Genomic DNA, 18,518 nt, shown 5'->3' with positions numbered 1-18,518 from the left:
CTGGGCCCATGCAGGCATCCATGGCCATACTTTTATCTTGAAGAAAATGGGATGAGTTGTTCAAAGTGAGGACGAGCTTGGCCAAGCAGAGGAGGTTAGTGATGGATGGGGATGGTTCAGGCCTTCTTTCCGGGAAAAAGCAGAGAGTGCTGAGACCATCCTGATGAAGAATGCATGTGTAAAGGGATTGCATCTCCATGGTGAAGAGGAGGTAGCTGGTGCCTGCAAACTGAAAATACTGAAACCAGCGTAAAATCAACCAATTTCCACAAAACATATTATGATTGCACCTCATTCACTAACCAATGGGCAGGGCCTCTGCAATACCTAAAGTCTCGACCATGAAGTCTATGCCTAGAGCTTGTGGCAGGAACCAAATGGTCTTCCCATCATTCGGTTGGTGGAAATTTCTACTCATCCTGTACTAGACATAGGACAAGTAATGTGACAAATCAACACTTGTAAAGCCTGATGTTGCATTTTTATGAGATTGAACAAAGGGACAACACTAGTGAGAAATGGAAAGGAGCAAAGGATTGACCCTTGGGCAAACTCCAGAAGGAGTTGTTCAAAAGAAGGAAAAAACAGGTGATTCTCTGGTCATGACTGGATATGTACGGGTGGAACTGGGCGAGTGGATCCCTTCCAGAGGAAGGATTAAAAAGAGTCTTTGAGAAGGATGTTGTGGTTAACCATGTGAAAAGCTACAGCCACATTCAGAAGTTACAGGTGGGTCCAGAAAAATTAAGAACGTTAGTTTGCCATGTTCACAGACCAGAGAATGCCATTTTAGCTTTGATTTGGGGCAATTTTAGTTCTGTGCCAGAAGCAGAAACCTGTCTAGAGAGGTGCAAAGATGGAGTTGTAGGGAAGATGAATACTGATTTTGCAAGCAACACATTCAAGGACTTTGAGAAGGAAATAGGGGTTGGTGGTGGTGAAGGGTGATGAGAGCCAATTTGAAGAGCAGAAGGACTGCATCTTTGGGGAGGGACCCAGTACTAATATCAGCTCATACAGGAGCCAGAAAGGATACGTGTGTAGTCGGCAATTTGACAGAAATGGGACTTAGAAAACAGTAAGCAAGTCCTATTGGCAAGGTGAGCTTGGAGAGAATATGAGGGACCATGCAAGATAAACTAGAGAGAGATGCAAAATCAACCCTAAGATTATGATGCTGCACATACTGGTATCAAAATGGCAGCATTCTCCTAGTCTGTACAAGTTTAGAATTGACATCACAGAAATTAAATAAGTATGTTCCAACTGGAACTCCAAATCTATACAAAGTTAAAAACAGTAAAACCAATATTAAAGAAGTCAAAAACCTTTTGAAAAATTTATTAATGTATTTTTATGGAAATTAAATCAGTTCCAGATGAGATGATTTCTGCAAAATCATTTCATTCTAAATCTCCATTTTAAGTTACTTTCAGCACACTTCTTACTTTCACACTTTACCAATCCCTGCATGTCACCCCAAGTCCCTAGTCTTTTCTTCCTTCAGGGTTTTAAAGATAATGAAATAAAAAAGAAAGACAAAATATTTAGACAATAGTTAGTGAGACTATTGTCTAAATATTTTGTCTTTCTTTTTTATCTCATTATCTTTGATCTCTTTTCCATTTTAATACTTCCTATGCTGGCCCAGACAATTCAGACTCATAAATGAATTTTAAAAATGGCAAAGTGACTGTGATGAAATGTTCTTCTCCATGTCATTTGAAAAAATAAAGAAATTAAGAACATTGTGGCACAATTTTAGAACTCCTAATGTTGACTTTGAGAAACACAGGGGCAGCATGGTGGACCAGTAGTCAGCACTGTTGCCTCACAGCACCAGAGACCTGGGTTCAATTCTCACCTCAGGTGACTCTGTGTGGAGTTTGCATGTTCTCCCTGTATCTGTGTGAATTTCCTCTGGTTTCTCCCACAATCCAAACATGTATAGCTCAAATGAATTAGCCATGCTAAATTGCCACGTCGGGGTAAATATAGGGTAGGGGAGTTGGTTTGTGTGGGTTACTCTTTGGAGGGCCAGTGTGGATTTGTTGGGTTGAAGGGGCCTATTTCCATACCATAGGGAATCTAATCTAAAATTGGAGCATGTGTGAATGATTGCTCCATATATACATTGCATTCAGGTAGTGAATCATCATTCTAATAATTGGAAAAATAGCACTGGAAACATATTTGTGAAAAATATGGGAATGCAACCTTACAAAGGGGACTGCATATGAAGTGTTACATTTGGCTGAACGCAAATAAAATAAGTGAAGATAACTTTTGCCAAAATGATGGGTCTAGATGTTTTTGAAGTGGTACCTGATGCTGCCCGTGAAACCAATGTTATGGACTATTCTGAGATTCATGACACAACTTAGAATGAAGTTGCACTGAGAGATCTCTATAGTGTGGAAACAAGCCATTTGACCTAACAAGTCCACACTGACTCTCAGAAGACGATCCCACCCAGCCCCATTCACCTGCCCTATTGCTCTACATTTACCTCTGATTAATGCAACTGATTTACACATCCCTGAACACTATGGACAATTTAGCATGGCCAATCTTTGGACTGTGGGAGGAAACCCTTGCAGACACAGGGAGAATGTGAAAACTATACACAGTCGCCCAAGGGTGGAATTGAACCCAGGTCCCTGTTACTGACAGGCAGCAAAGCTAACCAGTAAGCGACTGTGCCCACTCAGTCAAAGGAAGCAGTTGCCAAGTGAAACTGTTACAGGAGCTCTCTCATATCAGGGTGAATATGGAACAAATGCATACTTTTATTAGAGGACTAGAAAAGATTAAATTCCAGGCCACACTGTTGAGCAAAACCAGTTCCCATCCTATCAGTCTATTCTTGATGATCAGCAAAGCAATGGAAGAAATTGTTACCACTGCCATCTAGTAACACTTGCAAAGGAAATTTCTGCTCACTGATGCAATTTGGTTTGCACCACATGCAGCCAGCTCCTGACTTCATTACAGCTTTTATCCAAACATGACCAGAAGAACTGAGCTCCAGAGCTAAGCTGAGAGCAACCAAATATAGTGTCAAAGAGTGCCAGCAAAACTCCAGTCAATGGCAGTCAGGGGGTAAACTCTCTGGAGATGGAATTTTGTCTAGCACAAAGGAAAATAACTGTTGTTTTGGAAGTCGTTCGTCACAGTCCAAGGGCATCAGTGCAAGAGCTCCTCAGGATAGTGGCCTAGGCCCAATTGTTTCATCAATGAACCTCCCTCCATTATAAGGTCCAAAATGAGGATATTCATTGATAATTGCATAATGTTCAGCACCATTTATGAATCTTCATATAAAGCATTCAGTGCCCAACTGCAGCAAAACCTCAACAATATCCAGGTTTGGATTGACAAGCAACATGTGACATTTGCACCTCACAAGTTTCAGGCAATGATCATCTCCAACAAAAGAGAACCAACCATTGCTCCTTGATATTCAATGATCTCACCATCACTGAATTGCCTTCCTGGCATTACCATTAACCAGAAATGTTTCTGGACAAACCACATAAATATAACGTCTATAAAAGTAGGTCACATGCTATGAATGCTGTGGCTAATGCACTTCCTGTCTCCCCAAAGCGTTTTCATCTTCTAGAAGGCACAAATTAGGAGTGCAGAAGTTCATTAAGATTCATTCAACAGGACCTTCAAAACCCATGTCTTCTATTAGCTGGAAGGACAAGAGCAGCAGAAGCATGGGACCCCACCTGCATGCTTCCCTGCAAGCCACACACCATCCTGACTTGCAAATATATTGTCATTCCTTCAGCGCTGCTGGGTCAAAATCCTGCAATTTATTTCCTAACAGCATTGTGGGTCTTTCTATGACCCAAAGACGGCATCAGTTTGGAAAGGTAGTTTCCACCTACAATCTCCAGGGCAATTAGGAATGAGCAATAAATGTGATGCCCATATCCCTTGAATGAATATTTTAAAAAAAAATGTAAACTCATCCTCAATTAGCTAATACATTCACTGACTGTATAAATTGCTCAAAGATGGAATATTGGAATGTTCTCTAGAACGACAGAAAGCATTTGAAGAAGCAAGAGGTATTGATTATTTGTGTTGCTTTGATCTAGTATGATCCCAAGAAAAAAATGGTTTTAATGTGCAATGCCTGATCAAAGAAATTTGGTTTGGTGTCATCTTACATAACTAAAAATAATGTGGAGAAGTCTATACTATATGCATCACAGACTTTAATATCAGTGCAAATTAGGAAAGACACCATTCACGTTCACGTATTGTGCTATGAATGTTCTACAAATAGTTGTATGGTAGGAAATTTCCTTTTAGTTTACTAGTAACCAAGTCCTTATGATCCAAGTTGCTTCAAAGAAGGGAGTACCATTCCCAGATGCAGCATAGCTTCAAAGATGGGCGTTGATCTTGATCAGTATGATATTAACTACTATAAGCAGCAGCTCATTAGCTAAGAGAGGATGGTAGGTGGTAATCAGTGGAAGGTTTCTTTGTTTGACCTGGTGCCATTAGACTTCATGGTGTCTGAAATCAATATTGGAGACATACAAGGCAATTTCATGTCAAGTATATACCACTGTGCCACTATCTCTGCTGGGCCTGTTTTGCTGGTGGTAAAAACAATGACTGCAGATGCTGGAAACCAAAGTCTAGATTAGAGTGATGCTGGAAAAGCACAGCAGGTCAAGCAGCATCCCAGGAGCAGGAAAATCAGCATTTTGGGCAAAAGCCCTTCATCAGGAATAGAGGCAGGGTGCCTGCAGAATGGAGAGATAAATGAGAGGGGGGTGGGGGTTGGGAGAAAGTAGTAAAGAGTACAATGGGTGAATGGAGGTGGGGGATGAAGGTGATAGGTCAGAGAGGAGGGTGGAGTGGATAGTTGGAAAGGAAGATAGGCAGGTAGGACAGGACATGAGGACGGTGCTGAGCTGGAAGGTCGAGTCTGTTTCAGGACATGGTTGAAGAGTCGAATCTGTTTTAGGACATGGTTGAAGAGTCTTTTGCTGGTGGGACAGAATATATCCAGGGACAGTGATGGTCCTGTCTAGGATATTGTAAAGTATGATTCCATGAGTATGACTATATCATCTTTGACGGACTAGTGCATCAGACAGCTCTTCCGATTTTGGCTCTAGCCCCCAGATGTCCATAAGGAGGACTTTGCAGGGTCAGGATTGTTGATGGTGCTGGTGCTAATGGTCCATCGAGTTTCTTTTTTGAGCCTTTCTAGTGATTGGTACAACTCAGAGGGAAAATAAGAGTCAATCTCATTGCTGTAACTCTGTAGTCATGTGTAAGCTCGACCAGATAAGGACAGTAGTTTCCTACTCTAAAGGGCATTTCAGAACCAGATGGGTTTTTCCAACAAACAACCCCCCTCACTATGACACATTTAATTTCAGATTTTTATTAAATTCAATTTTCACCATCTATCATGGTTGAGTTATAATATCACTAGACCATTGTCCCCACTAATAAAATTTTTTCTCATCATGTCTTGTCAAATTATGATATTTTTGTTAAACACAAGTTGGTGTTTAGGAAAATCATCTTTTCAATACATAAGTTGGCCTGGAAGCATTAACCATCTGTGTTTTTATTGTGGGCTTACCATAAAAACAAATATGCTACCCAACGTGTTAAATTTTCAGATATTTTAGAAATTGGTTTGATTCTGGGAAATCATTTATATGTCGCATTTTCCACTTAAATGCGTGGCTTATTTTAGGAGGAGTGGGAAGTTAGATAATTGCAAGCTCTGAAGATTTTAATACATTGCCCTCTCTGTTGGGGACTTGTTTAAAAAAATAGTTAGCTCAATGATGACCGCTTATAGTGAAGCAAGATCTAGTCTTACTCAGTGCAATAAATTTCACAGGACTGAGCACCAATCATCTGTGGTGATGTTCTTCAATTTTCCATTCTTTTCAGTGCAGGGGTGCCTAGTTTGTTCTCCGATTTCCTCCCTGAAGTCAGAACCTAGACCCCACATTAGATATTGAAACCGTTGATCCTATTAGCCTGGACTTTGAATTAGAGAGTGGATTAGTGGTGCTGGAAGAGCACAGCAGTTCAGGCAGCATCCAAGGAGCTTCGAATTAGAGACTTGAGTAAGACCACCATTATAAAAATATATTCTCAAAACATGTGCAAGTAGTTAAAATGTGAACAAGACATAACTTTTATTAATTACCGCAAATCTGCCTTTGATTAGAACATTAAATTGATACAATTTGGGCCATATCTTCAGCAGAATGCTACAGCTGGATGTTCTCATGCACTTGTAATGTCATGTTTGTTACTTAGCTAAAAATTGTGGCTAATCCAGGACCTACAAGTAATCCAGCTCGACCAGATGCTCCTTCTATTTATACTTCAACTGTTTATCTCAACCACTGTCAGTGTAAGGAGAAAAAATAAATAAACAGCAATTCCAGTATAAACTTCAAAGGTGTTTTCTGGCTTCCAGTGAAACTCTGGAATCTTTTAATTGAACCCTCACCGAGAAAACCATAACTTATCCATAAAACCTTCCACTTGTTTTGCTGAAATTGGGAAGTTACAAAGTAGTTTATGTACCATTCTGAATGAGTATTCATTGCAATAATTCACACATAATTTGCAACAATTAGCCAAAGCATTCCAACTAACCACTCAGGACTAGAATCTCTGCTAGCAGTCAGCTTACTGACATGAAAACTTAATTAATGCAAGAAATAAAGTCGAAATGCCAACTTATCAAACAATTACAAACAGCACTCAGTTGATCGATCAGGGTAAAAGGATAAAATTGAACTTAAATAATATGGGATAGTAACATTAAAGATTTCCAAATATTTCAGGAAATTCAAATCTAAGGATAGTACATAATAACAAAAGCTAAGCAAAACTACTTAAGCTAACTTCCTAAAATAAAGTGGCTTTAGCATAAAGGAAGGAGAACATAGAACATAGAACATAGAAGAATACAGCGCAGTACAGGCCCTTTGGCCCTCGATGTTGCGCCGATCCAAGCCCACCTAACCTACACTAGCCCACTATCCTCCATATGCCTATCCAATGCCCGTTTAAATGCCCATAAAGAGGGAGAGTCCACCACTGCTACTGGCAGGGCATTCCATGAACTCACGACTCGCTGAGTAAAGAATCTACCCCTAACACCTGTCCTATACCTACCACCCCTTAATTAATGCTTGTTATTCAGCTGTAGACACCTACGCACACCATCTGATGCCTTTGATCACCTGCAGAGATTTACTATTCGACACTCCACTCACAAGATTTGTATGATCTTTTGATCTCTCTGCCCTTGATGTCTCTGCCTATAAATTCTGTATCTGTGTGCTTTTCTCTCACTTCACCTGCTGAAAGAGCTACACTCTGAAAGCTTGTGATTTCAAATAAACCTGGTGTCATGTGACTTCTGACTTTGTCCACCCAAGTCCAACAGCACCTCCACATCATGGCTATATTTCTGAGTTTGGAGAAATGAGAGGCGATTTCATTGATTTGTAATGAGGGGTCATAATCATGTGGGGTAACCTAGAAAGAGAACTAATAATTTTAGGATAAGGGGTAGCAGATTTAAAACAATGATGAGGAGAAATTACTTCTCTCAAAGGGTTGCAAATTTGTAGAATTTACAATCACCGTGTGTAGTGGATGCTGGAATATTGAGTAAATTTAAGGAGATTTTTAAATAAGTGACAGGTTAAAGGGTTATAGAGAACAGGCAGGAAAGTGGAGTTGAAGTCAAGCCAGAATCATGATCTTATTGAATTGCAGAGCAGGTTCGAGGGGCAGAATGGCTGTACCTGCAGCAAGTTCTTATAATGAACAGGGAGCAGGCTCAAATGCTGTGACCTATTCCAATTGCTAATTTTTCCCCTGTGTTTCTATGAACCCATGGAAGCTGCTGATAGTCCTTGAGCTATACCAGACGCCCATTGAGGAAACAGCTGCAACCAGCAATCGAACTGTTAAAAAAAACAACAGAGCCTGTGAAAAAACGTAATTCCAGCTGAGGCTTCAAAGCTGATGGGCTTTTGCTCTCATCAAGACTCCATGATCTCATTCTATGGATTTGAGAACAAAGATGCAGCCTCAACCCTCCCAAACCCAGATTTCAGCAATCAAAGAATTTTAACTGTCCTCAAGAAGGGAGAAAAATCTTGCTGAGCATGCCATTCGTGTATTTACCTCTTATCCATGTCAAGGAAATTCCTGGCATACCTTCTCCTGAGTCACCTACCTGTGGCTGGGAAAAGCCTCCTAGATATGGCACGGTGGCTCAGTGGTTAGCACTACTGCCTCACAGCATCAGGGTCCCAGGTTCAATTCCAGCCTCGGATGACTGTCTGCCTCTACACGCAACTTCCCACTACTATCCTTGACTGGACCTATTCCGACCCTAGTCATTCTTTTATTCCTGACATACCTATAGAAAGCCTTAGGGTTTTCCCTAATCCTACCAACTAAGGACTTTTCATGTCCCCTCCTTGCTGCTCTTAGCTCTCTCTTCAGATCCTTCCTGGCTACCTTATAACTCTCAAAGTAGATGTTTGAAAAGTGGCTGGTGAGTATTTAGTTAAATTTTGTTTCTGTTAAATCAGTTAATATTCTAAAAAAAAAGCATAGAAAGGTATCTAGCCACTATAGAATTCATGTCTTGTCCCATGTGGGACCTCCAGAACACTACTCATGTTCTGGACAATGACATACGCAGCAAGTATTGTCCAAAGCAGGAACTAAAGATCCTAACATGACCAGCAGCTTGAATTGCTATGGTGCAGAGTGTCGGCATAAATGAAGCTTTTTCAGATTGGTAAGATATACCAAGTGGTGTGCCAGGATGTCAATTTCTCGCAACTTGCATAGATAACTTAGATAAAGGTGCAGAATGTGTGGTTGCCAAATTTATTGATGCCATACAGTGGCAGGAAAGTAAGTTGTGAAGAGGACATATGGAGGCTACAATGAAAAGACATAGATACGTTAAGTGAATGGGCAACGATCTAGCAAATAGACTATAATGTTGCAAAATGCAAAGCTGTCTGTGTTCTCACAAAGAATAAATGTGAAATAAAACTATGGCCTGAATCTGAAGTCCAAGTTGCTTTGAGTTGTTGCTGCGAGGGCTAGCAAATTCTCATTGCAAGATAAGCAGTTTATGCTCTGAAGTCACTAGAATTTAGAAGAATGATAGGAAATTTAATTGAGGTATGACAGAGTGGACATTGAAATGACTTTTAAGGGGCAATCTAGGTGAAAAGGTTTTATGATAAGAGGTAGCAGTTTTAAGACAGAGATGAGGAGGAATTATCTCTCTCAAAGAGCTATGAATCTATGGAATTCATTACCCCAGAGTGCAGTGGATGCCAAGACATTGAGTAAATTGCAGGAGGAGATAGACAGATTTTTAATTAGTAATGATCTGAAGGGTTATGGGAAACGGGCAAGAGAGTGGAGTTAAGGCCGAGATAAGATCAGCCATGATCATAATGAATGTTGGAGCAGGTTCGAGGAGTTGAATTGTCTACTCCTGCTCTTAGTTCTCATGTTCTCTTACCCTAATTTGCTAAACCCATCACATCACTTGCCTATTCCATTCCTATGATATCTCTCCTGTCTGATTTTCATCCCATCTTAATACACGCCCTTCTCGGAAGCAGCAAATATCTGGACCAAAGGCCAACATTCCAGTTGTCCACAGCACCTTTGAAACACCATGGTCTTTCCTAGATGCCATATCTGGACGAGCATGAGCATTTTGAGGCTGTCCTTCTCATTGTGGGAGATGCCGACAAGATGTCAGAGAAGGTGAAGAAGTTATTGCAATTCACTGCCAGGAACTTGGCGGTCCTGTTGGATAGAGTGATGCAGAGTGAAGAGGTCCATCCTTTCCCTGAGGGCTGCCAGATGGAGTCGCGTCGCAGTCCCTGCTAACCAAGACTGAGGTTACCCACTGGGTTTGTGCCATCTTCAGGGTGCTGAGGAACAGCCAACAGTGCCACAAAAAAAGTTCTATTCTCTGCCAAGATAAGTACACACTCTTTTAATCACCACCTCACCCTCATTCCATCTCTGCCACTGTACACACCTCCCCCAAAACTCTTGCTGTCATTTTCACTGTTGCCTGCAATGTCTTCTCTCATTTGTTCTCCTCCACAGCCTCCCACACCATTGACCTTTCATGCTCTTTGTGCTGCTCCTTCAGATCTTCACTACATCTCACCATCTTTCCCCCACATGTAGTGCAATAACAGCCCTGCCACTTACAGTAATCTCATCAACTCCCCTTTCTCAATCTCATTGCAGAAGAAGACAGCCCATGCGGAAACATGTAGTGCTCTACATGCCACGTCCACTGTCCCATTAGTTCTGCTATCACTCTCTTATGACTGCTTACGCCACTTCCTGCAACCCCCACCATCCCAGGTACCAGCACCTTGATGGGAAATTGTGTTGACAGAGAGTGTGGATACACAATCTGATGAGCACCTCACTACAACAACTGCAGCTGGGCGAGGAGTAAATGACTCAACTTGCTGGCACTTGGCAGAGTGCCAGAGACCAGATTCTTGTTCATGCACAGCCAGGAGATGACCCTGTGGCATCAACGATCAGAGACTTCATACTAATGCACAGAGATGAACAGCAGCAGCAGACAGGTAACATGGAGGCAGTGGCCCACCTTGCATAGAATTGTCATCAGTGCAAGGAAATAAAATTCAATGTGCCTGCCTTCATTGACAAGTTAGCAGCTATTATTGAGAGCGAGGCCCAGCAGCCTCAGTGACTGCTGGTGAGCTCCACATAAACCTGAACTCCATATCCCAACCCATTGGTCCCCAGGTCTGAAGGCACGGAGAGAAGGAGACAGGAAACATTGAGCTTAGTTTGGGTGTGCCCTCCCTCAGAAGGAGACGGGATGATGACAGGACGCACAAAACTGGGGAAGGAACCACAGACATAGACCCGTTAACAGTTTTTAATGAGAACACTACAGAGGCGTCCAGGCCCTTCACCTCAACTTGCTAGACCCCAAACCCAACACACCCCTCCCCCCGCCCCCCTCAACAACCCTTGGACATTCAAGCCATAGGGAGTTAACATGCTTCTGGCAAGAAAACTCCCTGCAAGTCTGGCCTCTCCACGCACAAGTGCCCATGGGATTGCTCAAACAAAGCTCCAGCCAGCAGCCTGTACATCAGATCAAGCTCCCTCCATTCCACTACAGAACTAGGGAATGTACTTAAATGCAGTGGGAAGGGGAGAAAGAAAAAAAACTTACTGAGGGCACTTTGGGGGCACAGGCAAAGACATCTATCTTGTTTCTCATATGATATACATAAATGTTATTGACTATACCATTCAGGCATCTGCTTTTGATTCTTTGCACATAGGTGATTGAAGCATTGTCACACCATGTCATGGAAACTCATTGACAAACAGGAGCTTTCATGGATTGAGGTTTGTACATAGGGCTGCTGATATCAGTTACAATCGGGGTACAACAGGCTCACATGCCTTTGTGTGCTGCTAGCATCTTTCACCCGACTGAATGACAATGACTCTGTGCGCAAAGGTGTAGCTGCCAACCAGTGCTCAGCAGTAGCTTTGCCAAGGAGGTGCCACCCTCAGAAAAGGTCAATAGTGCAGAGTAGCCAGAGAGTACACATCCTACAGGAATTTACATTACATCTTTTAGGAACATATATTATTCCTGTTTAATAGCACTCTGAACAGTGTGTGCTGAAGCTCTCTCTCTCACAAGTCAGTTAACCAACCCACTCTGACCGTGCTCTTAGCCATTTAACTTTTGCACATTTTTTTCCAGCAAAAAGAAGCAATCAGCATTTCTGATCCCTGAATCTGCTTGCTTCTTTTTCCTCATTTTGCTGTTATTGAATAAAAGTGGGTGTTTTTAAGTATTTGAAGGCTTTCCAATATGTGATTCACACTGAACAATGAGAAGATGATAGGCTACAGAGAGCTTTTGGGAATGAGTAACAATCCCTTGAAAGGGTTCTAAGATGCAATGATGCTAAGGACAGGTAACCTGCCTGGTTCTTGAATAGCAACACATTTACAAATGTACATGTGTATTTGCAATGCAGTATCAATTGTGCCACCAATCTGCCCTGTGAAGTGTTTGTTTTTGTTTCCTTCCAACTATGTGCATGAATTCCTGACTGACAGCACTTGCCCTGGTGCAGTCTTTAAAAGTTGTGCCAGTCGCCAGTGATTCCAAGAGGTACCAGCAGTAGTGAGCACTTCTGGAGAGATGATAGCACCTCCATAAAACTCACCAAAGTTGACATTCAGGAGAAAGTGAGGACTGCAGATGCTGGAGATCAGAGCTGAAAATGTGTTGCTGGAAAAGCACAGCAGGTCAGGCAACATCCAAGGAGCAGGAGAATCGACATTTCGGGCATGATCCTGAAGAAGGACTCATGCCTGAAACGTCGATTCTCCTGCTCCTTGGATGCTGCCTGACCTGTTGCGCTTTTCCAGCAACACATTTTCAGCAAAGTTGACACTCGGTTAATTTCTAACACTTTGCATCTCCACTGACCTATCTGTTAATCTAATTTACTAGTTCACTTTAGCTGCTGGTTTCATGCACATTTCATTGTACTTATTTAAGTTTTTAAAACTACTCTTGGACTCACTTTTTTCTCCTCAAATTGATCAGAAAATTATAATTGTGTCTTCACTACAACGTGATTACTTAATCCTATCTGTTGCATAATACCAGGTTTAGTATAGCTCGTTCTTTAGTTGGTTCCAGAACAAGCTATTCTAAGAAACTGTCCTGAAAATATTCTGTAACTTCTTGTTTAGGCTACTTCATCATGATAAGTTTCAGTCGGCTCCCATTATACCTTCCTTTATACTTTGTTATGTAGTTACATTGGAGAGCCTGAACACCACTTTGACAAGTGACGTCTTGTCCTTATAACTTCTCACCTCGAGAGAAACTGCTTTTGCATCCTGGCTTCCTGAGCTTAGGTCATTCCACTATGTTGTGTTCATACAACCGTTATTTATCAGAGCCACAACATCACCTTTTCCTTGCTGCTTTCCTTCCCATGCTCACTTTCACATTCAGCTCTCAGTCAAGGTCAACCTGCAGCCATGTATCTGTAATGACTATCGGGTAGTACTTACTTACTTCTCTTTATGATATCAGTTCATCTGTTTTGTCCTGAATGCTATGTGAATACAGTCTTTTTTGTCCTTTTATTATTTTGTAACCTCTTGTATTATCTGTTAAGTTGTTCTTCGATTTCTACTCTCTACCCCAACCTGTCACGTCTGTTTATCATTTCTTATATTAATACCTCTTTTGTTACGCCTCTACTCTGATTGACCACACCTTCCCAAATTTGATCCCATTTCCACCTGCCCCCCACCCATCCACTACTTAGTTTAGAACCCTCTCTAATGTCTTAGTTATGCATTTCGCTCAGCCTGTTTCTGGCACAGCTCTTTATTTGTTTCCCTTCTTGCCCTACTTCCATTCCATTGGTGTTGTAGGACTAACTTTCTCTCACTCAATCTCTCCTGCCTTCCAACCTTTCACTAACATTCCATTTGTCCTTTCCTCACCTACCCGTGCTCTAACCTTACTATATCTATAATTGTCCAGTGTCTGAAGTTTTAAATCTGTTTCTCTTTCTGTCCAAAGATGCTGCCTGAAATGCTAAGATCTTTCCAACATTTTATATTTTGCTTTGGATTTCCATCCGTACTAATCTGCTTTTCTAGAAACTTGATGTTTAGTATTTGCAGAATTAAATGTAATCCATTGCCTTGATCCCTTCTTTCTTCTTTGAAACTAATTGTTTTTATACAAGACTATTTCTGTTTTGTGTTTTCACAAGGTTTGTTTGATAATGCTCCTGTGAAGTGCTTTGAGGTGGATTATAACATTAAATATGTTATATAAATATGGGTTTGTGTTGCTGTTGATGTAGAATAGCTTACTTATTTTTATACTATGCAAACCAAGGTAGATTTCCTTCACCGGGATCATGTTCTTTTTAAATACTCTCTTCAGAGAAAGCAATTTTAGAAGTCTAACTTCCAATCTTTCTGAAATTTATATTTCTCTTTTTTTTAGAAGCATCTTTAATTTTTTTAATGTTGTGTGGGTTAAATTTTTGGTTTGAGAAAAACTTCTTCTTTAAGAAAGGGAACAAAGAAAAGAAAACCTATAAAAATTGTCAACCAAAAATAACTAGGTACAGATCAGCATTGAATTGTCTTATAATGGGAGACAGTGAAACCCAGCCTTGTCGTTATCTTACAATGTCAGATATGATCTGGGATGCCTTGGGTAGATTGCCCATCACCAATTCTTTTTGCTGCAATTAATCATTCTACTGATAACAAGTGGGGAAGATTGTCTACATGACATCCCAGGCAGTATATAGGCTCAATCTTGACAAAACAGTAAAGGTTTACTGCATACTGCTTAACAGTTAGTTGGATTACATTTGAGATAAGTGGCATTAGGGTCAACTTGAGAAAAAGTATACATTACTATTTTATCTACATGCATGCTGTTAACACTGAGAACAATCACTGAAGCACATTGGAGATTCTCTACAATTCTTGGAAATCTCTTTAGGACATTGTTCATGAACGAACCAGTCTTTTATATCCTGATGGACGATTACTCTGTGATGAGGAATACAATCTTACGGCTGCAGAGAAGGTGTAAAAAGAGCAAGGTCAAGATTAAATTTGAAATTTGAGAGGTCCATTCAGAAGTCTAATAAAAGCTGGGAAGAATCTGTTGGTCTCTGTGTTTAAGCTTTTGTATCTTGTTTGTGATGGAAGAGGTTGGAAGCTACTATAATTGAGGTGGGATGGGTCTTTGATTATGTTGGCCACTTTTCCGAGGCAGTGAGAAGCATAGATGGAGTCAATGGATGGAAGATTGGCTTGCATGATGGACTGGGCTGTGTTCACAACTCTGTTGTTTCTAATGGTCCTGGGCAGAGCAGTTGGCAAACTAAGCTGTGACTATGAAATAGCTAGAGTTTGCAAGGAATTGAGTTCTGGTGCTTTGGTTAGACAATTATTCAAGGCATGATGGGAGAAAATGTTTATTACATGCAATAGCACACCAATGGAGCGAACGTGGCATTTACCTTCTTCCTTTCTCGTTAACAATGATTGTGTGTTCCTTGCTCACCAGCACCATCTATTGGCAACCAGTGAGAGATTCATTACATTCTACAGTGTTTAAATCCAAAATAACAAAAATTAGATAGAGCCATAACTTGAGAAAACAAAACATGTAAATTTACTTTAATATTAAATTTTACCTTGCAATTTTAATCCTTGATACTATATTGGTGCAGAAAATACCAACTGATTTTGCAACAAGTTAATGCAATGTGTCAGATGTAGCAAAGTACAACTCTGCTAAGTTGGAAACGTGGGAACGTTGGAAATATAAGCAGCAGCAAGTCAATAAGCCCGTTGAGTCTGTTCTGCTATTCAAACAGATAAATCTCATTAATCTCTGGAAATATATCAATTTTTATCTCGAATATGCACCCCCACTTGGGTAGAGAATTCCAAAAATTCACCACTCTCTGAATGAAGAAATTCATTCTCATCGCAATTCTAAATAGCCTGCTCCTTATTTTGATGTTATTAGTATGCAAGTCAGACGTCAGGCTGAAATCTGGCTTGATAAATCATATTTCTGTTTTCTTGGGTTTAATGAGGTGACCTCTCATTGATACATAAACATGCAATATTGCAAATTTGGTTTTATTAATAAAACAAGAGTGTAATCCACAAAATAAATTAAGATAAAATGGAATAAATTAAACATTTACATACAACACAAATTTAAAGTTTCCAAACAAATAGTGCACATATATAAGTAAAACGAAGAACTACAAATGCTGGAAAACTGAAACAAAAACAGAAATTACTGGAGACAATCAGCAGGTCTGGCAGCATCTGTACAGAAAGAGTAGTTACCACTTCAAGTCCAGTGACCTTTGAAAGGGCAAGTACACCCTTTCTTAGATAAAGATGCCAAAGCTGCACATAATACTATAGGTGTAGCCTCAACACAATTGCAGCAAGTCATCTTTACTCCTGTACCCAGACCCCTTTATAATGAAGGCCTACATACCAATTTCTTTCCTCATTGCTTTCAGCACTTGCATGTTAGTTTTTAAGTGACTTGAATACTTAAACACTTTGGACATAAACACTTCCTAACCTTTCACCAGCTAAAAACAATTTATCTTTTTGCTTTCTTTACCAAAATGGATAATGCCCCATTTATTCACATTATATTCCAACTGCCATATTCTTGCCCATTCATTTAACCTATCCAATTTTCTTTGACGCCTCCTTGAATGTTCTTCACAACTTTCACTAGCACCTAGTTTTGTGGCATAAGTAATTTTGGAAACATTACAACTTGTTCCCACATCCAAATCGTTTATACTGATTGTGATCCGTTGTTCAAGCACTGATTTTTGCAGTATACCACTGGTCACAGCATACCATCTGAGAATAGAATCGTGAAGTGATAGAGTTATACAGCATGGAAACAGACACTTTGGTCTAGCCCATGCATGCTGAACAGATAGTGTGGACTAAGGTTAGAAACAGGAGAGGAGAGGTCACACTGCTTGGAGTTTTTTATAGGCCTCCGCAAAGTTCCAGGGAGGTGGAAGAGAGGATTAGCAAAGTTATTCTGGGTAGGAGTGAAAGGAACAGGATGGTCATTATGGGGGACTTTAACTTCCCCAACATTGACTGGAAATGCTATAACTCCAGTATGTCGGATGGATCAGTTTTTGTCCAATGTGTACAGGAGGGTTTCCTGACACAGTATATCAAAGGGCTGACAAAAGGGGAGGCCACACTGGGTCTGGTGCTTGGTAATGAACCAGGCCAGGTGGTTGATTTAGTTGTAGGTGAGCACTTTGGAGACAGTGACCATAATTCAGTTACGTTTAGTTTAGTGGTGGAAAAGGATAGGTACGTGCCACAAGTCAAGAGTTATTGATGGGGCAAGGGCAATTATAATGCGATTAGGCAAGAATTTGGATGCATAGAATGAGGTAGCAAAATGCAGGGGATGCAGACAATGGAAATGTGGAGCTGGTTGAAGGAACAGATATTGCGTGTCCTTGATAGATATGTCCCTATCAGACAGGGAGGAAGTGATAAGGTAAGGGAACCGTGGTTTACAACAGAAATTGCATCTCTTGTTATGAAGAAGAAAAAGCCTTATGTGTTGATGAGGCAAGATGGTACAGATGAGGCGATGGAGAGTTATGGATTAGCTAGGAAGGATTTAAAGAGAGAGTTAAGAAGAGCAAAGAGAGGATACCAGCAGCCTTTAGCAAATACCATAAAGGAGAATCCTAAAGCTTTCTATAGATATGTGAGGAATAAAAGGATGATTAGGGTAGGAATAGGCCCAATCAATGTCAGAAGTGGGAAGTTGAGTGTGGAATCTGTGGAGATTGGAGAGGTGCTAAATGAATATTTCTCATCGGTTTTCACTCAGGAAAAGGAGAATATTGTTAAGGAGAAGAATGAGGTACAAGATATTAGACTAGAAAAGATCGAGGTTCGTTACGAACAGGTGTTATCAATTCTAGAAGGAGTGAAAGTAGACAAGTCCCCTGGGCCAGATGGGATTTATCCGAGGATTCTCTGGAAAGCTAGGGAGGAATAGCAGAGCCTTTGATATTTGAGTCATCATTGTCTACAGGTTTAGTACCAGAGGACTGGAGGATTGCAAATGTGCCCTTGTTCAAAAAGGGCAGTAGAGATGACCCAGGTAATTATAGACCAGTGAGCCTTACTTCTGTTATAGGAAACGTTTTGGAAAGGATTATGAGAGATTAGATTTATAATCGTCTAGCAAGCAACAATTTGATTTCAAATAGTCAACATGGTTTCGTCAAGGGCAGGTCATGTCTCATAAACGTCATTGAGTTTTTTGAGAAGCATGTAGATGAGGGTAGGGCAGTTGACGTGGTGTACATGGATTTCAATAAAGCCTTTGATAAGGTTCCACATGGTAGGCTGTTGGAGAAAATGCAGAGGCATGGAATTGAGGGTGATTTAGCAGTTTGGATTAGAAAATGGCTTTCTGTAAGAAAGCAGCCAGTGGTGGTTGATGGAAAATATTCAGTCTGGAGTTCGGTTACTAGTGGTATGCCATGACTGGCTTTCTGTAAGAAAGCAGCCAGTGGTGGTTGATGGAAAATATTCAGTCTGGAATTCGGTTACTAGTGGTATGCCATGAGAGTCTGTTTTGGGACCACTGCTGTTTGTCATTTTTATAAATGACTTAGACGCAGGCATAGGTGGATGGATTACTAAATTTGCAGACGACACTAAAGTCGATGGAGTAGTGGACAGTGTGGAAGAATGTTACAGGTTGCAAGGGGACTTGGATAAACTGCAGAATTGGGCTGAGAGGTGGCAAATGGAGTTCA

The sequence above is a fragment of the Chiloscyllium plagiosum genome, chromosome 3 (genome assembly GCF_004010195.1).
Source record: "Chiloscyllium plagiosum isolate BGI_BamShark_2017 chromosome 3, ASM401019v2, whole genome shotgun sequence".
Taxonomy (NCBI): Eukaryota; Metazoa; Chordata; class Chondrichthyes; order Orectolobiformes; family Hemiscylliidae; genus Chiloscyllium; species Chiloscyllium plagiosum.
The sequence above is the reverse complement of the archived record's forward strand: the minus strand, read 5'-3'. Positions refer to the sequence as shown.